Source organism: Protopterus annectens, chromosome 8.part0 (genome assembly GCF_019279795.1).
Source record: "Protopterus annectens isolate FY-2018-M chromosome 8.part0, PAN1.0, whole genome shotgun sequence".
Lineage (NCBI taxonomy): Eukaryota > Metazoa > Chordata > Ceratodontiformes > Protopteridae > Protopterus > Protopterus annectens.
This window is the reverse complement of record NC_056741.1, coordinates 531,726,082-531,741,768: the sequence shown is the minus strand read 5'-3', so window position 1 is coordinate 531,741,768 and position 15,687 is coordinate 531,726,082.

Below are 15,687 nucleotides of genomic sequence, written 5' to 3'. Positions count from 1 at the left end.
TTTTTTGTACACATAATTTATCATTGCTGTCCGTAAGCGTATGATATAGCTGTTCCAAGCGCGTAAGGTGGAAGGACTCATGAAATTCCCCTTTCAGCTTACAGCGTAAACTGTCTACTTCCTTTTCAAGTTTAACAATCTCCGGAGCAAAAAATGTGTTAATGATGTCCATATATTTGAAACTAGTTTGTATGTTGAGTGACTGCCATTGTGCTAGCAGTTCTGGATAGCGATCTCCTTGTGCCGGCATGCACAATATTCTCATTCCTTGCGGCACTATTCCATACTGCTTACAGGCTTCAAAATGAAAAGTTTGCCACTTCAATCTTTGTAGCCTGCCCGTTTTATAGCTCAAGTCTCTAATAAAGTCATCAAAATATACCCTTAGTCCTTTTGTAGATAGGCTACCAAATATTTTAAAGGATACAGCCAGTTTTTTGCAGGTAGTCGGTGAATTTAACCAACATTTGCCCAAGGATCACTTGTTACTTGTTACCTTGGACGTTCAAAATCTGTTCACTGTTATCAGCAATGAGTATGGTATACGAGCTGTGGGAGAAGTATTACATGATCTGGGGGAGGATGCAACCAAAACATCTTTGGTTAAAACCATGTCATCTCTGGTTTTAGAGAACAATGTTTTCATAGGAGCCAAGCAGGTTTACAGGCAAGCACAGGGGGTAGCCATGGGCACCCCCTGTGCTAATACCTATGCTAATCTGGTCCTCTCCTTTTGGGAGAGGGACACTATTTTTCATAATCAATATTGGATGCAATATGTAGGGGCATATATGCGTTTTGTGGATGATGTGTTTGTTTTTTGGAGGGGAGATGCCCCTCCTTGGAAAGGTTTGTGGAATATTTACATTCCACGACTACTTTTCTTAGGTTTACATTAAAGTATTCTGACACTCAAATGGATTTTCTTGATGTTTGCATCACCAGGACCAGTGAGGGCTTAGTTTCTAGTATCCACAGGAAGGAATGTTGGAAGAATAGCATGCTCAGTTTTGATAGCATGCATCCTCGATACATGTTTTCGAACATAGTTCAGGGTCAGGCATGCAGGGTATCAAGGCTTTGCCTTGATGATACCCAATTTGAGAAGGAAGCTGATGGCTTGAAGCGTTGTTTTCTCGATAGGGGTTATGATGAACATCTTGTTAACCAGATTATGCATAGGAGTAAATCAAAAAGGGCTAATAGATATAAACCTTGGCTCAGATGTACAGGAAGTGAATTGAATGCACCTAAGGCACCCCAGGTAAACTCTGGGTATCCGAAAATATACATGTTAAGTTGTCAATCTCGCCTTCATTCTTGCTTGATGGGTTCGGAGCCGATCCTCGGCTCCGACTCGGCACTTTGCTAAGCTCGAGAGTCACTTTTACCAGCTCAAGGCAGCCCCATATCCCATGATGCAAGGCGGTAAGTACCCAGATCTCGTTTGCTGCTTCGCTGATGAGGTCCTCCTTTTGCCAGCTCCTGGTAAGTGTTTAAATTTAAACTGCTTTAGCCCCTTTTCACTTTTAAACTAGTTTTTTCTTAGAAATCTTTCATTTTTAGTTAATTGTAAACCCCTTTTTGACTAAAATTATCCTTCCTCTTTAAATTTTTTAGTCAGGCCTACCTTCCCTCCCATCCCCCCCTGTCAGGGCGTGTGTGTGAGGTTTTTACTACTTACACTTTAATTTTAATTGTTTGTTTGGGACTGTGTGTGTTCTGTTAGTGTCCACTATGTCCAAAGAGCAGAGGGTCTCAGGCTTCAAGAAGTGTGACTCGTGCTGTCAGAAGATGTCTCTGACAGACGGTCACACTTCTTGTTTATACTGCCTGGGACCTCTCCACCTGCAGGACTCCTGTGCAATATGTCATTCTTTTAGCCAGAGAGTCCTGCAGGAGAGGAGAAACAAACTTATTTTAAGGGGACTCCTTAAACCGGAGGGCTCCCCGGCCAAATCGGCTCTAGGAAAGCCTTCCAAGTCTAAGGCCCAGGCTTCTGTACCAAAGCCTTCGGCCTTTGCTCCGACTATGTCGGAGTCGAGATCGGCTCCGGCTGGAGCCGATCCAACCTTGGCTAAATCCTCGGCACCGATGGCTATCGGTGCCGATACTTCTTTGGTCACTTTGGTGTCGGTTCCGAGTACTGGCTCCGATCACCATGTGGCCCAGGCTTCAGTGTCGGTGCCGACCGGCTCCGACACCGCTATTTCGATGCCTGCATCGGCTCCGGCCGGAGCCGATGCATCTAGATCTTCTATCGGAGCCGAAAAGTTATCGGCTCCGACTGGATCAGTGGGTTTGTCGGCTCCGATGGTTCCTTCGAGGAAGAGGTCCAGGTCCCCCTCTTTGGAACCGATTCTGTCGGCTCCGGCCTCACCTCTTCTTTCGGAACGGAGCCATCGGAGCCGATCATCTAGGTCGTCCAGGTTATCTGACCATGATTTAGAGAGGGTGGTAAGCAGATTATTAAAATCACAGGCACTGGCCCAGATGCTTCATAGTCCGTCTCAACAGACGACTATTAGTCCACACCCCCTTCAAGTTCCTCCTTCAACTCTACCACAGAGTTTGGAGCTGGAGTCTACGGGAATAGTTATGGCTATGGCTGAAGGGCAGATACCCCCTCCTTCTGCACCTTCAGCATCTACTCATCTCCTCCTCGAGACCTTCCTTGGAGGGATTCGGTGGTCGGGCTTCCCTGGTCTCCTCCGAGGGGTGAGTGGCATCGGACCCTTGTCCGACCCCGCTCTTCCCCTTGGAGCTTCGGCTCCGACATCTGCCTCGGAGCCTTCCCTTTCGGTGGGCCCGGGAGTCCCAGTTTCTTCAGAATGGGTTCTCTCGGATCTCCCTGGAAGGGGGGCCTTCGAGGTGATGAAGAGTGTGCTGGCCACTGGGCTCAGTCAGCAGTCTATTCCCTTAGCTCCTCCCTCTACAGTGCCTGTCGATATCTCTTCCATCTCTCTTGCTCCCGGACCTAGAGATCCACCGCCTCAGGTTTCCCCATTGGGAAGAACCCCCTCTTCCGAGGATTCTCCTGACCAGTTAGGAGATCCTCCGCACAAGAGGACTTGTAAGAGGAAACACCTGGACTCCCCTGAGTCTACCACTTCAGATACCGACTTAGATGAGTCGGAGGGATCCCCAAGATCCCCCTCTGAGGATGTCTCCTTTTCAGACATCCTAGAACTCCTAAAACAGAGGGGAAACTGGCCCTCCATAAATCCCTCCGAGGATGAGTCGGTATACCTACAGGCGTTTGGATCTCAACCCTCCACCTCCTGGGTGTCTCCACCTTTCGACCCCCTTATGGAGGTTATTGCTTGAAAGGCTTGGGCTGCTCCTGATTCTGTAGAGCCATTTCCTAGGAGGCCGTCTAAATTTATTACAGCCCCTTCCGAAAAGCAATTCCTTACAAAAGGTGTCCCTGTTGATGCCATGGTGGTGGCGGCCGCCACTAAGAAGGAACTTGCAGATCTTTCCGTACCAGTCCATCCTCCTAATAAGGATTCTAGGACCATGGATAGGTATGGTAAGCGGATGTTCTCCTCAGCGACCTTTGCCATGTGTTCGCTGAACTATTTATGTCACTTCACCAGACTCCAAAGGGACATCCTTAAGGAACTAGGTGAAGTAGTGCAGGATCCTACGGCTGCAGGGGCTCAAGAAAAGATTGCTTCTCAGCTAGGAATCCTTAATTCTATAGCTAACTCCTCCATGCGACTGATCTCGTATGCAGCAGATGGAGCGAGTAGAGCCGCGGGTACAGGAGTGGCTCTTAGACGTCAATCCTGGATGCGGCTCTGTAATTTTGCAGATCCCTTTAAGGCGTCCTTCACCAATTCTCCCTTTGATGGGTCAGCATTGTTTGGCCCTCAAGTGAAGGATACATTGACCAGGTGTGGGCAGGACGGCAAGACTCTTTCTGCCGTAGGGGTCTGTTTTTCTACCCCCTCTAGACCTTACCCCAAAGGTCAGAAGGGGAAAAATGTGGTTCCGTAAATCCCAGGGAGTCACGCCAGGCCGACGTGGTCAGTTTACCCCTAGAGGCAGAGGGGTAATAACAGACGCTCTAGAGGCAGAGGGGGTCCACAAAACCAGGGAAGCAGAGAGCCTCTCTCTGACAAGCCCTTCCAGCATCCCTGAGATGTTGCCCGACTGTCCATCCTTGGAGGCAGTCGGGGGAAGACTATCGCTGTACCCAGAAGCCTGGCGTTCCCTCTCTCAAGACAGATGGGTACAGTCGATCATATCCGAGGGTTACAAGATTCCTTTCGAGGAAAGTCCTTTCACTCACAAAAATTCCCTTCCAGATGTACCACCCGGTCTTAAGGGAAATTGCAAAGTTAGAGGTTTCAAAGCTTCTACAAAAAAGGGCCATTCAGCCAGTTACAACAGACCATTCAGAGCCCGGAATCTACTCAAGATTCTTTTTGGTCCCCAAAAAGACGGGAGACTGGAGACCAATATTGGATCTCAGCAGACTCAACAAGTCTATGAGAAAGACAAGATTTCGAATGGTCACACTTCAATCAATTTTGCCCTTCCTAGAAAAGGACAACTGGATGTGCTCAATAGACCTTCAGGACGCGTACTATCACATAAAAATTCACAGACGCTCCAGAAGGTTTCTCCGCTTTCCGCTGGGGTCCAGTCATTTTCAATTCAGAGCCCTGCCCTTTGGTCTCACTACAGCCCCCAGAGTGTTCACCAAATGTATGGCAGTGGTCACGGCTCACCTGAGACGTCAAGGATTCCAGGTGTTTCCGTATCTCGATGACTGGCTCCTTTCAGCCACCACCAGGCATCAACTTCTTCAAGCCAGGGATTATACCCTAAATCTATGCACTCAATTAGGAATTTCGATCAACTACGAAAAATCCTCCTTATTGCCCTGCCAGTCTATTACTTTCATAGGCGCAAACTTAAACACTGTTCGGATGTCAGCAACCCTCACAGACCAAAGAATCTCAGATATCCAAAGTCACGTGAAGATCATCCTTACCTGCAAAAAAGTGCAAGCCAGAATGGTTCTGAAGGTGTTGGGCCTCATGGCTGCAGCCATTACCCTTCTTCCACTGGCCTGCTTCTATATGCGTCTTCTTCAATGAATGTTGTTCACCCAGTGGTCTTACCAACAACTTCCTATGCGTCACCAAATCCTGGTGACACAAATTTGCAAGAATCATCTATCATGGTGGATTTCTTCTCCCCAGATTCATCAAGGCAGACCCTTTGTATCCCCGGCCCCGGTAGCCACAGTCACTACGGACGCCTCCCTGATCGGGTGGGGGGGTCATTATCAGGGCAGGATGGTTCATGGGACGTGGCAACCGTTCGAATACCACCTGCACATAAATGTCCTAGAGATGAGAGCAGTGCTTTTAATGTTGCAAGCCCTCAACGACTTTCTTCCCTTGGGAACAATTGCAGTTCACACAGACAACATGTCTGTAGTATGGTATATCAACAAACAGGGCGGAACCAAGTCCTACCCCTTGTGTCGAGAAGCTCTCAGACTTTGGCAATGGGCAATCTCCTCTCATCGGTTTCTGGTAGCAACGCATATCCCTGGGAAAACCAACATTCTAGCGGACCGATTGAGCAGAGCTATTCTCATGCCTCACGAGTGGTCTCTCAAACAATCTATAGTGGAGGAGATTTTTCTAGAATGGGGCCGCCCATGTTGCGATCTTTTTGCTACTCCCCAAAACAGCAAATGCCCAGACTTCTTTTCTCTCTTCCCACTACCAGGCCATCCCCCCAGAGACGCTCTAACCCAGGATTGGCCCCAGGGACTTCGTTATGCCTTTCCTCCCTTTCCGTTGATTCCACAAGTACGCCAGAAAGCCACCGTTTTGAGAGCCAAAATGATTCTCATTGCTCCCTATTGGCCTTGACAAATTTGGTTTCCGTTCCTCCATCGTCACCTGTTGGTGCAGCCTTGGCATCTGGACCCAGTGCCAGACCTTCTGATTCACCAATCGGGTCAGCTGCATCGGTCTATTCCTTCTCTCAACCTCACAGCATGGTTGCTCCACTTCCTTCCTTAGCCAGGCTTCCTATGATCTCTAATCCTGTTAGGGATATCATAGTGGCTTCCCTTAAATCCTCTACTAGAAGGATTTATAACAGCAAGTGGAAACGTTTCTCTTGTTGGGCAAAAGCTAAAAATATAGATCCTTTTACTGCCCCTGTTCAAGCAGATGTCCTTCAAGGATGCATCTGCAGTCCTTGCAAATGGGTTGTCCTGTCGTCAGGCAGCCCTTCGGTCGGCCGGATTCCAAAGTCTGGGTCTGGCCTCGGCTGATGTCGCACTTCACCCAACGTCATAGCTGCAGTTATTTGGGTATAAAGGCATCAGCCGACGCCATCTTCCTCAGTCTTTCTTGCCGCGTGGCACCCGAAGCAGAAGCTGTTCGCAAGTGCCGGTCGGTCAGAACCAGAGATTACTACTACCGAAGACTTCTAAAAGCGAAGTACCCCGTTGGGGACTCTTTCTTGCCTCAGCCGATGTCAGAAAAAGTGAATAACTGTTTAACTTGTGGGAAACAAATACCTCATAAAGATTTCCACTCTTACTGCTTACCTTGTTTAGGCCCAGACCACGACGTAGCAGCTTGTCTAGCCTGTGCTTCTTTCAACCGACGAACGCTTAGACGTCGGTCGGAATTTGCAGAGGAGTTTTTCGGCTCCGCTTTTGCTTACATTATGCCGTCGGATCCTCCGACTATGCAAATATCTAAAAAGCGCAAGGAAAAGGACCGACACTCACGGTCCGCGGTTTCGGCCGAAACCGCGGTTAAGCCAACCGCGAGTGTCTCTGTTTCGGCTGAAACAGAGTCCACGGTTCTTCCTTCGGCCGAAAGCTTACCTACTACCGAGGCCTCATCCAGCATGGCTGAATCTGCTACTGAAATCCCAGCAGGTTCACAGGATTTATCTGATACTATTCCTTTGGATATTTCTACCCCTGCACGTGGAGCTGCTAGGCCACCTGCATCCATGTCAATTAAGGCCTTTGCCAGGGCTAAAGCAGCAAAATCTACCAAAACTGTACCTGCTAAGACCTCCTCTCACAGGCCTAGCTCTAGTTCTCAGATGCTTACTCTAGCAGAGGATCTCATTTCTTTGATCCGGGGATCCCAACTACACCCAGACAGGGCATCTCACCCACCTCCAGAGAAGAGGCCTAGAGTAGAGCCCCCTGAGCCAGTTTCTTCAGATGGCTCCTCTGATGAATCAGATAATTCAAACCCTCCAGAGGACCCTTTTTCTCCTTATGAAGACTCTGATGCAGAAGAGTCCATTCCTTCTGCCTCTCCGCCTGAGGAATTTTCTTTTGGGGAAACCTTGCATGCTATGAGGGAACAATTTCAATGGCAGGGCCAGGATTTTTCAGACTCTAGGAAAAGGCTTAGAACCTTTTTGCATTTGCCACAGCATAGGCCTTTAGCCATTCCTCCAGTACTTACTGTTGTGGATGATGCATTTAATGATGTTTGTACTGCTCCTGATTCTCTTCCTCCGGCCCCTGCTAAGCCCGATAGGTACTACAGGGTTCCGGACACACATTATCATTTGTATAAGGCTCCTTTTGCAGATCCTGAAACTATCTCCCAGGGACCCAAGGCTGTAGCAGCTACCTCTGCCAAAAACCCCCTCCCCTCTGAAAGGGAATCTAGGGCCTTAGAGAGATGGGGTAAAAGAGTATACACTTCTGCTACTCTTTCAGCTAGGGCCTTGAACTGTCAATTCCACATGATTCAGTATCAGGAATTTATGTTAGACCAGTTAACTAAAAAACTGTCCTCAGATGAGCCATTAGATAAAAAATCTGTTCAGGAAATGGTAAATAACATTCAGCAGGTCAGTAATCATTCCTTAAAATGCGGCTATGATGCACTGGAGGCTTCCTTTAGATCAGCCATGACTGGTACAGTGATCAGAAGACATGCATGGTTAAAAGAGCAGTCCTTACCAGACCATGTTAAATCAAAGCTTCTAGATGCTCCCATGGATAAGCTCAATTTGTTTGGCTCCCCTGCACAGCAGGTGCTGAAGAAGGTAGAAGAGAAAGCAAAATCTGTCCAGACAGTCAAGGATTTCTTGCAGGTCCAGCCTCCAAGGTTTAGCAGGAACTGGCCTTCCAAGAATTGGTCCTTTCCAGACACCTCCAGAGCTCAGAGAGGCAGGAATAGACGCTCAAGAGGCAGGGGTCAATCCAGAGGTGCCTACAGGGGACGTCAGTGGCAGGCTAACAACCAGCGAGGTACAGCCACAGATCCAGCCACCACCACTTCCACAGGACAATCACAGTGACTTGGCTCTGGCACCGCCTACCAGGGAACAACTAGAAGCACCCTTAGGCGGGAAGCTAGCCTTATTTTCAGTAAACTGGCATTACATCACAGGAGACAGATGGATTTTACAGACAATAGACCAAGGTTACAGGTTTCACTTCCATACTTTACCAAGGAAGAGAGGAATGCCAAACCTACCTCCAAATCAGAAGACAGAAGCTCTAAAACAAATAACTCACTTACTAAGGATGAGAGCTGTAGAAAGGGTACCATCTATGGAACAAGGACAAGGATTTTACTCCAGACTTTTCCTGGTACCAAGAAAAGAAAACCAATGGAGACCTATTCTCGACCTGTCTGCTTTAAACACATACCTCATTGTTCCAAAATTCAAAATGCTGACCCTACAGCAGCTTCTTCCCATGCTGGGCAAGGAGTCTTGGCTGGTAATTCTAGATCTCAAGGAGGCATACCTGCACGTCCCCATACGACCAAATTGCAGAAGATACCTCAGATTTCTTGCAGGATCAGAGCATTATCAATTCTCAGCATTGCCCTTTGGCTTATTTACTGCGCCCAGAGTATTCACGAAATGCCTGGCATCAGTAATTGCTCATTGCAGGCTACAGGGGATTCAAATCTACCCTTACCTGGACGATTGCCTGTTACAAGCGGACAACAAAAACAAATTAACAAAAGACTTGAAAAAGGTCATTCATCTACTGCAAGCCCTGGGATACACAGTCAATATAAAAAAGTCAAGACTGATACCATCCCAAAGGATAACCTTCTTGGGTGCAGAGCTGGACACATCAAAACAAATGGCATCCCTAACAGTAGAAAAACAGGAGCAACTTCCTCTCTACTTCATGGCATTAACAAAGCAGAACCAGCTAACATCAAGAAAAGTCCTGCAAGCCCTGGGTTACATGGCATCCTGCATAATATTGATTCCACATGCCAGACTACATATGAGAAAGTTACAGTGGTACCTAAGGAATTTATGGTCTCAGCACAAGCACAGCCTAGAAACCAAAATTCCAATAATTCCATGCCTGAAGCAAGAATTCCAATGGTGGGCTCAGGCCTGTCAATCAAACAAAGGACTGCCTTTCAACAGCACTCAACCAAGCCAGACCATTACAACGGACGCTTCAGACCTCGGTTGGGGGGCGCACATGCTGAACAAGTGCATACAAGGCTTATGGACTCAAGACCAGCTGCACCTACACATAAATCAAAAGGAAATGCTGGCAGTAAAACTGGCAATACAGACATTCAGACCATTTCTTCGACAGGGTCAACTGTTGATAAGGACGGACAACACCACAGTTATGTGGTACATCAACAAACAGGGAGGCACACATTCATACCCTCTATGCCGGATGGCAATGGACCTCTGGAATGTGGCCCTGAGCTACAACATTCAGTTACACGCAATTTTTGTGCCAGGAAAAGAAAATATACTAGCAGACATCCTAAGCAGAACTACCACGGATGCCTACGAATGGATGCTGCATCCGGACATCTTCAAAACCATTACAGGGAGATGGGGACTACCAGAAATAGACTTATTTGCATCCCCACACAATCACCAACTGAAAAAATACTGCACGAGGACGTACCACCCACTTGCCTGGAAAGTGGACTCCCTATCTTTCAGCTGGAAAAACCTGACAGCATATGCATTCCCACCTCTTCCTTTGATGCACAAGGTGCTATTGAAGATCAAAGAAGACCGTCCAAGGATCATCCTGATAGCTCCAGACTGGCCAAGGCAACATTGGTACCCATTACTGAGGAGTATGTCTCGGGAACAAATATGGCCTCTGCCCCTAGTTCCCTTACTGTTAACACAGAACAACTTCAAAACCCTGCATCCAAACCTGAAAACACTGCAGCTGGCTGCCTGGAACATTGCATAAGACAAAATAACCCAAATTTATCTCAAAGGGTTAAAGACATTATCTTGGAGGCTCGCAGACCCTCAACAAGAAAAATTATTCAGCAAAATGGAAAAGATATTTCATTTGGAGTACTGCAAAAGGAGAAAATGTGTCACTGGTAAGCATTGCTAACATCCTGGAATACTTGGCAGAGCTCTTCCACAATGGCCTGTCCTATTCTTCCATTAAGATTCATGCCTCAGCTATTTCAGCAGAATACAACCTGGATCCTCCAGTCTTCTCACATCCTCTGCTCACGCAGTTCCTGCGAGGAATTAAAATGTGAAACCACCTAGGAAGCCACCATTGCCAGCATGGGACTTGAACTTTGTGCTAGAAAAGTTGACACTCCCTCCTTTCGAGCCAGCAGCAACAGCAGAATTACAGTACTTATCATGGAAAACTGCTTTCCTGCTTGCAATCACTTCAGCAAGAAGGGTTTCAGAACTACAGGCATTAATGGCAGTACAGCCCTTCCTGATCTTCCATCAAGATAGAGTGTCCATGAGAACTAATCCTACTTTTATGCCAAAGGTGGTCTCCAGGGTATCTTTAAACCAAGCTATCCACCTGCCTACATTCTTCCCCAACCCACAGAACAGGCGAGAAAGACTGTTGCATACCTTGGATGTACATAGACAATTACGTTACTACCTGGACAGGACCAAGAGCAATAGAAAAACTGACCAGCTACTGGTAGCATATGCACCAGGAATGGAAGGCAAAGCAATTTCAAAACAGACAATCTCTAAGTGGATAGGAAATTGCATCAGATTTTGTTACTCTTATCATGGGAAGAAAACTCCAGAAAACATCAGACCTCACTCTACAAGGGCTACAGCCACTACCACAGCTTTTTTACGAGGAGTGGCTACCAAAGACATTTTAGAGGCTGCTACTTGGAGCTCCGTGCATACATTTGCCAAGCATTATAATTTACCCTTATACTCCAGATCCCGAGCAGGGTTTGCCACTGCTGTTTTGTAAGGGATCTTAACTACACCATAATCATATTACTCCTCCTCCCCCAGTTTGGCTATGGTATTCTACCCATTTGTAAGGACTGCAGATGCATCCTTGAAGGACATAGTACAGTTTTGTACCTACCATAAATGTAGATGTCCGATAGGCATGCATCTGCAGTCAGGATTACCCTCCCTCCTTCCCCTCTGAGGTACTCCTAGGGTATTTACCCATCTCATAGCTAGCTGGGGGAATCTATTATGGTGTATTTGTTTGTATATATGTATATACATGTTTGATTTTATTTGCTCTCTCTTATTTGGAAACTTTTGCAATTATCCAAATTTAGCCTTCCTAGAGGGCACCTGGCATCTGGGGCAAGAAACACTGAGGAAGATGGCATCGGCTGATGCCTTTATACCCGAATAACTGCAGCTATGACGTCGGGTGAAGTGCGACATCAGCCGAGGCCAGACCCAGACTTTGGAATCCGGCCGACCGAAGGGCTGCCTGACGACAGGACAACCCATTTGCAAGGACTGCAGATGCATGCCTATCGGACATCTACATTTATGGTAGGTACAAAACTGTACTTTTTGGATTTCTTAGCGGAAATCTTCCACTCGGGCTCTTCATCTTCCACGGTCAAAGTTCAGTTGGCTGCTATCTCGAATTTTCATGTTGGGTTTGCAGATCACAACATTATGTCCCACAGGCTTTGTAGAGCTTTTCTAAAAGGAATTTTTCTCCTGAAACCTCCAGTCAGGAGTCCTCCTTCTCAATGGGACCTAAATCTAGTGCTGACATCCTTAATTCTTCCTCCCTTCGAGCCAGCTGTTTCATGTTCCCTGAAATTTCTTTCATGGAAAACGCTCTTCCTTGTTGCTATTACCTCGGCAAGGAGAGTGTCAGAACTTCATGCTCTCTCTGTTCGTCCCCCTTATTTGATCTTCCACAAAGACAGGGTATCCTTGAGAACTAATCCAACCTTTTTGCCCAAGGTGGCCTCAAAAAATAATTTGAACCAATCTATTGACCTCCCTGTATTTTTCCCTAATTACTCAAACAGATCGGAACAAAAATTGCATTATCTTGATGTTCACCACCAACTCAGATATTATTTGGACAGAACAAGACAATTCAGGAAATCCGATCAGCTCTTTCTTATGCTGAAAACAAGAAAGGCCTCCCTGTCTCCAAAGTGACCTTATCTAGATGGCTTTCTTCCACCATCTCTGAAATCTATCAGCTCAGGGGAAAACAGCTGTGCTCAAAACCTAAAGCGCATTCAACCAGAAGCTTAGCCACTTCTACAGCTTTTCAGGCTAGACTTCCTTTAGACACTATTTGTGCAGCAGCCACTTGGGCCACTCCTCATACCTTTGTTTCTCACTACAAATTGGATTTGGCCTCCAGGGATAGAGCCAGTTTTGGCTCTACAGTTCTCAAGAGTCTGTTCCATTGAGCCACCCAGGATAGAGGTGCTAGGGACGCAGTCCCATCAAGCAAGAATGAAGGCGAGATTGACAACTTAACATTGAGAAGTTATGTACCTACCATAACGTTCCATGTTAGTTGTCTTCTCTTGCCTTCTTTCTTGCGACCCTCCCTCCTGCCCCCTGGCCTGGACAGACCTTTTTCTCCCTGTATGGAAGAATGCTTCTTAAGACCAGCTAGTTCTAGTCTACCTTATAGCCCATCCTTTAGGCTTTTTGCCTTTCTTCCTTCTGGGAAGTTTTTTTTTGTGCTAGGTGTTATTGCCTTTAGGTACCAAACGAGATCTGGGTACTTACCGCCTTGCATCATGGGATATGGGGCTGCCTCGAGCTGGTAAAAGTGACTCTCAAGCTTAGCAAAGTGCCGAGTCGGAGCCGAGGATCGGCTCCGAACCCATCAAGCAAGAAAGAAGGCGAGAGAAGACAACTAACATGGAACGTTATGGTAGGTACATAACTTCTCATTTACCTACAGCAGTAATATTGGCGACATCAGGGAAATAGTATATAAGAATTGGAATATCTTAAGGAGTGATACCAGGTTAAGGGACATTGTAGGTTTACGTCCTACGTTTGGGTATAGGCGTAACAGGAATCTTAAGGATATTTTGTGCAAGGAGAGATGTTCAACCATTAGGAGACCATTTAAGGAAACTATAGGCACCATACCCTGTGGGTCTTGTAAAGCCTGCCCTCACATTAACAAAGTTACCACCTTTACACAACCAACTAATGGGCAAGCATTTAGTTTTAAAGCTCGAGCTACATGCAGGACAGCAAATTTGGTATATCTAGCTGAGTGCACACAGTGCACAGGATTTTATGTAGGAAAGACAAATAATATGCTCAAGGTTAGGGTGCTCCAACATTTGTCCTGTATAAGGAATAAGGACAGGCACAATGCACTATACAGGCATATTGAGTTAAATCCCACCCATGTCTTTCTTTTTAAGGCCATAGCTAATGTGACATTGAATAATAGAGGTGGTGATCTAAAACTGATTACTGAATCCCTGGAGTCACGGTGGATATTACAACTGATGGCTCATAGGAACCCTGGCCTAAACGACATGGTCCCCTTAAAGCCCGCCTTACAAAAAAGGCGGTTTGTTTATTAGAAGCTCATTGGCTGGTGAATTTTTTAAATAATGTGTGATGAGTTTTTACCTTGTCTGAAGAAGGGTTTTTATCCCGAAAGCGCTTACCTTGGATATCTGTGTTTTAATAAAGGAACTACGATTTATAGCAGTGTCCTGCCTTACTTTCTTTTTCTCTTTTCGGATATTGTTGTGGTGTTTTGGCAGGACTTTGGCATTGGCAAAGGACTTTGGTTTGGGAATTCTGAGTTGTACATGGCTTTGTAAGTCAGGCAGAGATCACCTCTAAGTTAGCGATATGTCACTGAGTACAGCCAGAGTTTTTCCAGTCTGGTTGCAGAGGACATATGTTTGAGGCCAGTAATCCTCTTGGTGAGGTACTTTTGTAGTCTTTCCAGCTGTTGGAAGTGTCTTGTGAGGTGCATCCCAAATGGGGCATTGTACTCTATGATGGGTCTGATGAGTGACGCGTAGAGGGGCACTATAACCTCTTTATTTCTAGATGCGAACCCTTTAGTGATTAGGTGGGCTACATAGAAGGATTTCCTAACTACTTTGGCAATATGATTGCCAAAGGAGAGATTACTATCTACCTTGGTCCCCAGATCTCTTATTACGTCTTCTGTATTAAGGGGGCTGCCACCTGTGTGGTAATTCATGGGTGTTTTGTTTTTCCCAAACGAGATGACTATGCATTTTTTGGCATTTTAGCTTGAGACCATGACTTTGACACTAGGTGTCCGTCTCAGTAAGGCCCTTTTGGAGAATGTCTGTGTTAGCCAGAGAGTCAATTATGGCTCCCAGTTTGCAGTCATCGGCAAACCTGGTTAGCCATAGTCCTCCTGTGTTTGCCTGTACTTCTGAGAAGTATATGCCGAACAGTGGGGGTCCCAGGACCGAGCCTTGTGGGACACCACTTATGACTGGTTTAGAGTCAGACCTGGATCTAGCTATTCTACTGTGTGAGTTCTGTCTGTAAGCCAGTTGGCAACCCGTCTCGCGATGTTAGGGTTTATGTTCAGGCTGGTGAGTTTTTCTATAATTCCCAAGTGGGGAATGGTGTCAAAAGCCTTGGTGAGGTCAAGGTAGGCTGCATGAACCACCTTCCCCTCATCTATGGCCTTGGTGACTGTCTCGAAGAAATCAACCAGGTTTAGTAGGCATGATCTGCCCTTAAAGCCGAACTGGATCGGGTCAAGTGTTTGGAGGTTCCCAATGTCTTTGTTAATGAGTTCCATGATGATGCGCTCCATAGCCTTGCAGACCAGGCTAGTCAGGCTTATGGGGCGATAGTTACCAGGGTCAGTTGTGGCCCCTCCTTTGTGGAGCAGAATAATCGTTGCTGTGCGCCATTCTATGGGTGCGTAGCCTGTGGAGCGGCTGAGGTTGAACAGTGTGTTTAGGTGGGGGGTTAGTTCATTCTGTAGTTCATGCAAGACGCAGCCTGGGACATCATCTGGCCCCACTGACGCTGTGCTTTTTGCTTTTGAAAGGGCTGTTTTCACCTGTGCGTCTGTGATTTCAGGGACACTACACTTTTCTGGTATTGCTGTGGGCCCTTTTGGGGGTGAGAGGGGGGGGTGAAATTTGCACTGAATCTATCTGCCAGGATGTTGGCAATATCAGTAGGTTCAGTATATTTTGTGCTATTTTGCACTAGCTCAGAGCATATCTGCGAGTTGCCACTTAGATTGTTGACATAGCTAAAGTAGGCTTTGTGGTTATCTTTCGAATCCTTGGTTATTTTTCTTTTGAAGTTAGCCTTGGATGATTTTATGAGGGATCTTAGTTTCTTACTGATACTGATCAGGGATGTCTTTCCTTCTTGGGATTTGCTTTTTTTCTGAACTAGTTTCCTCCTTCTATTGTATAGCCTGTTTAT